The sequence below is a fragment of the Triticum dicoccoides genome, chromosome 2B (assembly GCF_002162155.2).
Source record: "Triticum dicoccoides isolate Atlit2015 ecotype Zavitan chromosome 2B, WEW_v2.0, whole genome shotgun sequence".
Lineage (NCBI taxonomy): Eukaryota > Viridiplantae > Streptophyta > Magnoliopsida > Poales > Poaceae > Triticum > Triticum dicoccoides.
This window is the reverse complement of record NC_041383.1, coordinates 164,274,011-164,285,673: the sequence shown is the minus strand read 5'-3', so window position 1 is coordinate 164,285,673 and position 11,663 is coordinate 164,274,011.

The following is an 11,663-nucleotide window of genomic DNA, read 5'->3' as shown; positions in this document are numbered from 1 at the left end:
AACAATCATGTTCAGAGTATGTGTGGAATTAAGATTATTATAACAGTGACACATATCATACACAGAGAATTGCAATTTCGTGGTCATAATCATACCCCAACTTAAAAAATAATCCAATGGCTTTCATATTCTAGCAATATGTCATGGTTCAAACATCATGTAACAATGAGAGGAAAACAGCTATGACAGCACCTACTCATATTCTACCATAGCACTTACTACTACTGTTCTCATATCAACTCTAAGCAATAATATGTGTTGTTATAAAAATCTTGTGAACGAGAGTAACATATAGCAATCATGATGTTATGCTCATAATATGTATTCTAACAATCATTAGATGCCAATTGTTCTCATATCAACTCTAACAATAACATGTGTGGTCATAAAAATCTAGGAAATGAAAGGGACATATAGCAATGATGTGGTTATAGACATGTTATGTATTCTAAATTTGTAACAAACGAACAGGCAGTCGCATTCATAAGGTAAAGATGAGATGAGATAGAACAATTACACGACGATAGATTCCACCAGTATAGGCAGCCAATCTATGCGTCGACCGCGTAAACGATGTCATCGTGCACTATAGCATCAGACAGAAATGTTGCCTCAATAGGATTGATGATGAGCCATAACCATGTATGGCGGTCGGATTCCAGATAGACTAATCCCATGTTGAACAAGGCAATGATCTTGTAATCCATGTAGTCTTCTGATGGTGTGGGCACTTCACAGATTACAACTTTCTGCAAACAGAGGTCGAGCCAAAAGCTTGACATGTCTCGTGCGTAGTAGGCAGGAGTGTACGGCGGGCCACGAGGCTCGATGGCGGCGGTATCCAACGATGGAAGGGTGATCTCTCGCTGGGTGTAGATATCCACAAGACGCCATGGACTACCGGACTGGTGGATGAGGACGATCCAGTTGGCCTTCATGCCCGCCCAGTAGTGGCCACGCATGAAGGACAGGTGGACGGGTAGTGTAGCATGTCGAGGGGCACCACGGCAACCTTCATAGGATCGTCAAGTCGGTGTCTGGGCCACCTACGAGGATCGGGCATCAGCAAGCAGGGTGTCTTGAAAAGAGTCGGCCGGTTGCAGACGAGTAGACGGTACAAAGACACCGAGCATGCGGCCAGACGGACGGTGCTGAGTAGGTCCATATGATTACAGATCTACTCCAAGAGAACATCGGGGAGGGAATTCCAATCGCGGCTCTACGTGTCAATCGGTTCAACCATTGGGGTTTTCGGTGCCTGTGAGCCAGCGGGGAAGTGGATTCGGACGGGAGAGCAAAGATCTCCTCGTGTGGCCGAGCAGTGAGCGGGGGGATATGGTACGCGCGAGCTACCAAGGAAGATGGCGCGGGCGGGCGAGCAGTGAGCGGGGTAAATGGTGTGCGGCCGACGATGGGGAAGAGAGGAGGAAGAAGAAGAGAGGAGGAAGAAGAGTGGAAGACGGGGAAGAAAGTGCATTAAATCTCAATTCTACTAGTACTACTACTAGGATATACCGTCCTTCGGAGTGCAAATAGTTACACCGATGACATGTGGGTCTACCACAAGAGGGCCCATATGTCAGTTAATGGAGGACGGATGTGCGTAGGTGTATTTGCGGAAGTATGCTCTACTAGCAAACATGATGGCAGTACTGGCTAAGGCTGATTTAGTAGCACCAACACGCTGGTTCAGCTTATTAATTACATGTCCCATCTGCTGCAGCGTGTATTGTCACTTCACTGCGAAGACTAGTTGAATAGTTCTTTCTGACCGAGATGGAAAATAATAGACCGCGAGACTTCCTTTCTACAGTATCCCTATGCCTCTACGCTCACTTCAATCATTTTGCTCCGTACCTAGTCACTTGTTGAAATCTGTAGAAAGACAAATACTCCGTATTTGGGAACAGAGGGAGGCTTTTACTCTGTATTTGGGAACATAGGGAGTATCACCATATGGAGGGAATAGAGGAAGCTTGAAATATGAACATGTCAATGGGAGGGAGTAAGCCCCATGCATGCATGCATGCATGCAACATGCAACACTCACACGTACACATGGACGCACGCAACACTCATGCACCCATGCAGCACACAGCATGCGACGCAACACACATGCTCACGCTCAAGTGCTCAACCTACTCCCTACATCCGTGAAAGACTTTACATTTAGAGATTTACACATTGACCAGGTGTCGGGGATATACCCCGCGGTATAAACCGGCCGGAAATATGACCCGACCGGACTTGGCGATTTACTTGAGACCCGGTTTACACTCGGCGATTCATTGGTGACCCGCCCTGACCAGACGGTTTACAAGCAACCTACCTGAACATTATGATTCACTGGTAACCCGACGGGCGGGACAGACGGATGACAAGGCCCAAGGCCCAGAAGGCCGGTTTATGCTAATGGCAGGCCGGTATATGAGGAAAACACAAGGAATATTATCCTACAAAGAATTAAGACCCGGACTTGTATCCGGATTGTATTAGAAGGTAGACTAGTCCTAATCCTAAAAAGACTTCACATATAACCCGCCCCTCTAACTTATATAAGGAGGGGCAGGGCTCCCCAAAGGGAGAGGGAACAAGAAACAATCTCTAGGGCTAGACACAACAAGGGAGAGCCGGTTTACGGCGACTCTCTCGGGATGATAATGAGACCTAGCCACAAACAGCATGTAGGGTTGTTACCGGATGATGTTTCCCAGGGGCCGAAGCTGTCTTAATCTTTGTCTTACGTGTTGCGTCTCTCGATTCCGCTCAACCCCTCTCAAGCTACCACATAGATGCGTTGCCTCATGACTAAGTCCTTACACTAGGACATGTGACGTGACAATTCAACCCCTCTCAAGCTATCACATAGATGCGTTGGCCTCATGACTAAGTCCTTACACCATGACATCTGACGTGACAGGACATCTGATGTGACAATTCCACGACAGTTGGCGCCCACCGTGGGACCTGCGCACGGTGGTGTTGAGTTCTTGAAGGGATCTCTTTCTGGGACCGAGAAGCTATGACCCGCCGGTTCAGCAAAGAGCCGGCGTGGAAGAATTAATGTCAACTACGAAGATCATCAATCAAGACCGAAGAAGTTTTAAGCTGCAGTGTATAGAAGATCGAGCAGAACCAGCAAATTCATTGTTCTACGTTCGGGATCATAATTAACTTTGGAATTGGCAGTACAAAATTTCATGGAAAATTAGGATTGCTTTATGTGTGGCGGACATGAGCTGACGATCCATCAAATCTGAAAACAGATCGACACCTGTTGCAGCAGTTGCCGTACAAACCGAGATGTTGTCTGACTTAGCCAAGTTAGCTATGTCCTGGCCGGACTCTTTGATTCTCGCTGATATAAACAAAGGCAGCAAGCAGCAACAGGAGCAGCTCCCAAGATGGTTGGATTGATCAATGATGTTGCTGCGCTCACGGAAAAATCATGGCAAAGTATTAGGAGTAGTAGTTGCACGGTTTATGATATCTATTTTGATTAATAGTGCTACTGTTACTACTAGCACGTGAGTTCTAATCAGAGCAAGATCAGCTCCTATTTATCATGGGAAGACGTGTGAATAAGGGAAGGAAACAGCAGCGACCTGATATGGATCGGACAAATCCAACGCCGCCCTGTCGGTTTCGCCCTCGGACCGCCCGGCCAGCCACTGGTACAGGCTCATTGTTGCTATCCCGTTGACTGCTGTGCAGCAACACCTTTGTATCTACAACAATGTTTTAAATAGCAGGCTATTGCCAAATAGCGGCGGACCTCAAAATCAACTATAGCGGAGGTATAGCGGGCTATAGCAGGCTATAGCGGGCTATTTGTACATGGAACCATTTAGCGGCACCCTACTAAAAAGGCTATATAGCGGCCTATAGCGGAGCTATAGCCGGCTATTTAAAACTATGATCTACAACCCTCTTCGTGCTGATGTCTCCTCCGGCACGACCGCGCGGTGACCGACCGCCCGCCGGCTCGTCTGCTGCGTCTTCTGTGGAGGTGCGCCTCGCCGGCCTTGCACCAAATCGCCGCCTACGCCTGGACTTGCACCGCGGCGCCTCAAGCCGCTCGGCCTCGTGGCCGTCTCCATCGAAGCCGGCCACACCACCACGCGCCTCTACGGTCGCGCCTCTTGTCTGAGCCACCGCAGCTGCCGTGGGAATACGTCTCCATAAACCGCCGCGGCTTCTGCTGAGTCATTGGGCCGACCCTCCACTCCTTTGCTGCCGTTCCGCGCTGAGTCGCCGGACCGGCCTTCCGCTTTTCCGCTATCGTTCCGCTTTGAGCCGCCGTTTCCACAGCTCCATTACAGGGTCGACCCACTATCCCCACTGCGCTGGCCTCTGATAGCTTGCCCTGTCTAATTGTCGGCTCACGGCGCCTGATTCTTTTTGGATGCGTCCCCGCGCGTACGTTGACTTGCCAAAAGGCTCTTGCGGTGGTGCACCTGAAGGCATGCTGCAGAGAATTGGTGTTACAAAATGTATTGCTACTAATCTTTACCTAATAATAAAGCAAATTGGATTTCTAGTCATCCGTTATTAGAATTACCCTCGAAATTGGCATAAATTATCCACTATGCCACCCGTAAGTTGAAAAAACGGTTCGCTTTTTTCAAAATCGCGCTCGGTTTTACGTTATTAGATGTCCCTACGTTCATATAACATGATCGCCCCAGCCGCGCAGTGGCTTTGATCGCTGCCCCGCCCCTGGGAGAGCAGGGTTCGTCTCTTTTCTCTCCTTTTCTTTCTATCGCAAGCGCGCATCCTCCCCGCACTCAGCAGTTAATGGGCCGGCCCAGTTGCACCGTTTTCCTATTTTGTTTTTTACTTTTTAATTTCTCATTTTGGTTTTAGTTTTTCCTTTTTAAAATTAATTTTTGATTTATAAAAGAACCAAATTTTAAAAAGCTGTGAGTTATTTTTTATTGAGAAATCATAAATTGTTTGTGAATTCAAAAAAAAATCAAAAATCATAAAATGATCACGGTTTCAAAAAACTGTTCATGTTTTACAAAAAAGGTCACGATTTCAAATAAATGTCATGAAATGAGAAATGTTCATGCTTTCAAAAATAGTATTATTCAAAACATATTCGGGAGTTTAAAAAATGTCCATAAAATTTAGAATATGTTCAAAAAATTGAAATAGATCCATAAATAATGAACATAACGAATCGTCGCTTACGTACAGGTTTTATTAGGACATCTGTAGAGATCGTTTTATGACTTAATTAGTCCCTTGCGTCGGGTAAAAAAAGGCTTTCGTATCTTGTACAACGTTGAGCCCTCTAAAATTGACACAACTTTCTGTGGGTTACTTTTTGTAAGCTATATAAAACTACAACTATGTTTATTCTGGCATGATAATACTGATTATGAGAAACACCATTACGCTGGGTCAGGGTGAGACACATCATTCATCAATCTAGCTCAGACAGTGTCCATCAATGTAATTTGCTTAGTGAATTTTTTTCGTTGTGGCGCCTTAGGAGATCAAGTCGTGATAAGACCATCACATTTTTTAAATGACTTTTTAAAAGTACCTTATCTCATCATGACATCACTCGGATATAGTTTATGAAAATGACATTTTAAAAGTCCTTATCTCATCCGGGCATTTGATTCAGACATTTTTTATTCTATCACACCTGTATAATCTAATAGTTTTATCCTCCAAAAAATCTAATAGTTTTTCTTCCGTTGCAACGCACGGGCAAATTTGCTAGTACTACTTATACGAGGGGACCAAAAGCTACTGCTATTTCTTCATCACATGAAGACAAAGAAAAAGAAAGGAGAAAGAGGAGGGTCACCCCACGTGAAGCATCAGACTATATAATAGCAGTTGATGCGCGCAGACAAACAAGCATGGTGCTGCTTGCCAGTGGCACAACCAATAAAAAACCAGGTGATATCCATCCAATTTTATTAAATATAGTTGTTTTTCATCAAAAAATAATTACTCCGGTATGTGGTATTTTTTCACAGGACCATTATTCATTACAAATGTGTGGCAAAGGGGCAAGCGCCAGCATTATTTTTTTCACTAGCGCTCGTCTATGCCTAGATGCTCGACGGGTACATGTGCAAATCGCCACCCTGCTACATCAAACATGACGCGGTTGACTCGCCCGTTCGCGCGGTTTACCGCGCCTACGATTGATTCGCCCATCTGCACCGGCTTACAACGCGCGGCCGGTTCATTCATCTGACCCTGTCGGGTCTACATCAACACACTGGGCCGCACCTATCTGGATGAGCTGTTTATTGAGTATGAGCAAGTCACTGCTTGGGTAGCCGGTTTTCTTCCAACAAATTGAAGGCAAATTGTCATCAACCGCCGTCTGTGCTGGAGGGCTCAATGGACATGTGCACAAGTCGCCGCCGCTACAGCTTGGTTAGCTTCAAACAGACAGTTGGAAGGAACCATTGGCCGAGTTGCTGACATAGCTCATACGGGATCATTTATAACTCGCCGTAGTCATCTCAACCTTCTATGGATGCACATCATGCTATCAACATCAATGATATACAATTTATGCCGGTCAAGTATGGAGAATCTCAAAGCCAACTCCTCGAGTCATCTTAAGACTCGAGGGCTACGATGACATGACTCAGCAAATCTTGCCAGTTTCAGCAAATTTAAGAACCCAAGGACGATGGAGGGAAAGATAACCCGGACCTGGAGGCTACTGCTATATTGATGAAAATTTAAAGGCCGTCAAAAAATTTCCGGCTTAAAAAGTATATGACAGTTACAAAATCCCGGCTCAATGAAGAAGTTTCGGGTCATCAGAAAGGATTTCGGTTCAAAATCCGGATCAAGAGGCATCTCTCTCATAAAGCACTGAAGCTCTCAAATATCCGGTTTAAAATCCGGCTCAAAGGAAGTTAGTCTCATTGAAGCTTTCCAATATCTGGTTTATAATCCGGTTCAAAGGAAATTTATCTATCATGAAGCTTTGAAGCTCTCAAATCCGGTTCAAAATCCGGTTCAAGGGGAAATCCATCTCCCACAAATCTCTGAAGCTGTCAATATCCGGTTCAAAATCCCGGTTCAAGAAGAATTTATCTCTTGCAAAAAGTTAAAGGTTGCCGAAGAGGACCTGCTGCCATGACGCACGGTTCAAACATGGGTATCATGCCTTATGGGCTCATCTTCATATGATCACTTGGGGGCTTCCTGTTCAAACATAGGTGTATTCACCAAAGAGAACATAGCGTTACTACCCACTTGATGCGGCTATCAAGCCAATATTTTCATAAGAGCACAACTCTGTTTACTTCGGTAATCCATCTATCAAGCCAATATTATCATAAGGGGCAAAATAGGCACCCGGCGAGCACAGCTCAGAAATATATCACATAGAGGCTTCTGCTTATAAAGCGGAGTTCCGATTATCCATTAAACCGGCTTATAAAGCCACAAAGCTTGGGAGCTTCACACCCAAGGGTCCAAAGAGAGTCTTGTTGCTAAGCACAGCTCAAACATAGGCACCCATTGAGCACACCTCACAAAGTTACTTGGGGGCTCTTTGTGTAAAGTAACAAAGAGTTTGGAAGGACCCTTGTAATTGGGTATCGACCCATGGCTTGGAAGCCTGGTGTATTCACCTAAAACCCCGGGTTAACCTGCCTTCATCAAGTAAGCCACTCCTATCCAGGTAATCCTGGCATGACCCATCGAACGTTTGACAAGTTACTCTTATACAGACCCTGAACTTGTCAAATTTAAAATGACGATTGGTTAGTTGGAGGCCCATCTTAAAAGGCTTTGTCAAATGGTTTAACTCAACGGCCTGGCAGCCCATGAATAGCCTCGACTTTGGGCCTGGCAGCCCTTGAAAAGCCTCGACTACAAGTTTTCATTTTCTTTTATTTGTCAAAGTATTTTCTCCTTTGATAAGATTTTGAGTTAAACTGGCGTCTATTGACTCGGCCTGACTATAAGTCATTACATCAACCCGGTGTTTTCTTGACCCGGCTTAGGATTTCAACTGCAAGTTGTTAGTACATGATCACTTATAATCCGAAGTTTATTAACCCGGTCTGGCTTTGGACTATAAGTCACCAGTATATATTTGGATTGCGCCATTGGAATCATGCGCTTATAAATCATTGGATTATATTATTCAAATCTTTAAATAGCCAACATGGCTGGATTTTTATTATGGTTATCAATAACCAATATTATGATTGAGGTTTTTAAAGTCGCTTTTAGCGCAATTGTTATTATTTTATCAATGGATATGATTTATTCTACCATGGAGGAAGTAGTCCCGAGTCGCTGCAGGCTTACGACCCGGCACTTGGGGGCTACATTATTTAAGTTGAGATTATATCAAATATGCAAGTCTCATGCCGTTGCAAGCATGCACCATGACACTTGGGGGCTAATGCAAAGTCATTGTTTGCTCACCTTATTGAAGACCCAACTCATCACATCGTAATGAGCCGGCCCTTGGGGGCTACCAATTGCTCCTGTCAACAATTCAAGGTACAAAGATTTTTATTCATTATATTGAAGGGTCCACTGCTCAGTTGGTAAAGCACAAGTCTCTTAAACCTTGTGGACGTGGATTCTAGCCCTATGATGGGGGTTACATCATAGGATGTTATTTTCATTGAAGTATATATCAAGTCCCAGCTCTATATTATCTTACTGAGCCGACCCTTGGGGGCTACACATCATTGCTCAAATCTAATTTACAAATCCACTGCTCATTATTGCATAATGACCCGGCCCTTGGGGGCTATGCTGGTTGAAGTTTTTATGAGCATAAGGCAATTTCAAGTCCCAGGTTGCTGCAAGCATGACAACCCGGCACTTGGGGGCTACATAATATGGAGTATTCAATTTTTACTAGTGCTGAGATGAACAACATGGATTTCTTCAAAGTTGCAGTAATTATATGAAAACAAGTCTCAAATTATCACTTTGTTCTGTTCAAGACTTGGGGGCTACATGTAATATGGATATAAGAGAGAAATATCTTCCAATTTTTAGTTTTGAGCTAACCAGATTGACCCGGTGTCTGCAACAATTATGACCCGGCGTCACCAACACTTATTGACCCGGCGTCACCAATCATGATGGCCTGGTGTCTGCAACAATCATGACCCGGAATTATCAGTTTTTATAACCCGGCGATTTTGGAAATCATAGATCGACAAGTTCTATATTTTCAAACCGGCTGAATATCAGTTGAATATCTGAAGAACAATATTTTTGTCAAGTCAGAGCATTGATGGCTGAGTCAGATGGATTCTTTATTTACAATACTTTTTCTACAAGCAAATTGATTATGAAGCTGGTCTACTGACACGGCTTTTCTAAAAGGAGGAAATGACAAAGATTTAAGGATGATCAGGTGCCGGTTTACAAGAATTTTTAACCTAGAGTACAACTTGTCAAAGTTGTTTCTTGTGTTTGTTTGCAGGATCAGTTTACCATGGATAAATCCAAGCTAAACTGGGGGCTAATGTCGGGAATATACCCTGCGGTATGAACCGGACGGAAATATGACCCGACCGGACTTGGCGATTTACTTGAGACCCGGTTTACACTCGGCGATTCATTGGTGACCCGCCCTGACCAGACGGTTTACAAGCAACCTACCTGAACATTATGATTCACTGGTAACCCAGCGGGCGGCACAAACGGATGACAAGGCCCAAGGCCCAGAAGGTCGGTTTATGCTAATGGCAGGCCGGTTTATGAGGAAAGCACAAGGAATATTATCCTACAAAGAGTTAAGACCCGGACTTGTATCCGGTTTGTATTAGAAGGTAGACTAGTCCTAATCCTAAAAGGACTCCACATGTAACCCACCCCTCTAACTTATATAAGGAGGGGCAGGGCTCCCCAAAGGGAGAGGTAACAAGAAACAATCTCTAGGGCTAGACACAACTAGGGAGAGCCGGTTTACAGCGACTCTCTCGGGATGATAATGAGACCTAGCCACAAACAACATGTAGGGTTGTTACCGAATGATGTTTCCCGGGGCCCGAAGCTGTCTAAATCTTTGTCTTGCGTGTTGCGTCTCTCGATTCCGCTCAACCCCTCTCAAGCTACCACATAGATGCGTTGGCCTCATGACTAAGTCCTTACACTAGGACATCTAACGTGATAATTCCACGACACCAGGGCATAATTAACGCCCAAAAGTAGCATACTTATGTGTGCATGTGACCATTGAGAGAAGAAGATTAAATGAAAGCCGTTGCATGCTGTAATTAAGGATAGACATGTAGCCTATACCTACAGCACAAGTTGGTGCATTAGTCAATCAATATCGATTTAGATTAAAGGCTAAATGCATTGGAAGTGTAGATGTACATCATGTACTACACTCTTTGTTTTATAGCCGATGTACACTCTTTGTTAGAAGACCGAGGGAATACATGTGCATGCACTCACATACACAGCCAGGGTGGTTCGCGCGCAAGGGTTGGACTTGTGTCGCGCCTGCGTAAAGTTTTGTTTAACTGATTTCTTTGCTCTGCCAACTGACAGGTGGGACCCAGAAACCAGGTGACAATTTAACCAGTCAACAAAGTGCCACATCGACTATGTGGCCGGTCAGTAGGGTGCAATACGGTGCTCTACGATGAGCTAGTGATCGTATAATCACCACAAAACTATATATAGTGACCGTAAAGAGCGTATTGTTACATACATTGACCGCCAGTGTATTTTTCTCATTTCAAATTAAGCCATATTAATCGGAAAGGATGCAGTATGGACTACTAGTACTAGTACTACTTTGATGTGTCCCGTCAACTCGCTGAACGAGGAGAAGCTTGCTTACTACGCCTCTCCCTCGCCCTCGCCCTCGTGGTGGACGTGCAGCAGTTCAATCGGTGTCAGATTGCCAGAAGCATATTGTACTGTAGTATCATCATTGTTGGACCTTCCGAAGAGGCGAAGAGCCAAGTGCAAGGTTCACACGAGTACGAACTATTGAACCTCCTGAAGAGGCAAAGAGCCAAGCGCAAGGTTTTATAGGAGTTGTCGTCCTAGTAAGAGTGTACTACAACTATAGCGAACGATGCTACTGTATGATGCCGCCACGTCACGTATATTCAAAGCTATGCCACCTTTTTTTTCTCAAAGAGCATGTTGGAGTCCGTGCAACAACCACACAAGTTGCACGTACACATAACACATTTACTAGTAATAAATTCTAAAGGACAAATGCCAGTATGCCACACAAGTTCATCTCCAATTCATGTGATAAATTTGTGCACGACTAGTCTACATATATTCACAGCACTACCATTCACAATTACCGTACTTCACTTACACGTTATAGATGGGCTACATGTCCTCCTCCAGGTTCCAGTCCCAGGTGTTCTTCATGGATGGCACGATCCATAGCGGTGGGCAACGGGAATCATTGTCGCAGCTTTCTAGTCCGGATCCACACGATGGAGACTCATCCAAGCTGAAGCGACATAAATCAGGGATAGCGTGTCCCAGCATGTCTTTCATCCGGCGGTGCACACTGAAGACACAACCATGCTTCATGAACGGCAGGCCTTCCGTGTCATGCACGGAAGGTGGCAACCGCTTCACAATGGGGTAGCTGTCCCCGATGAAAAGCGAGTACTCTCCAAGAGTGTTCCTCGGCACCCACGTAGCATCACGGG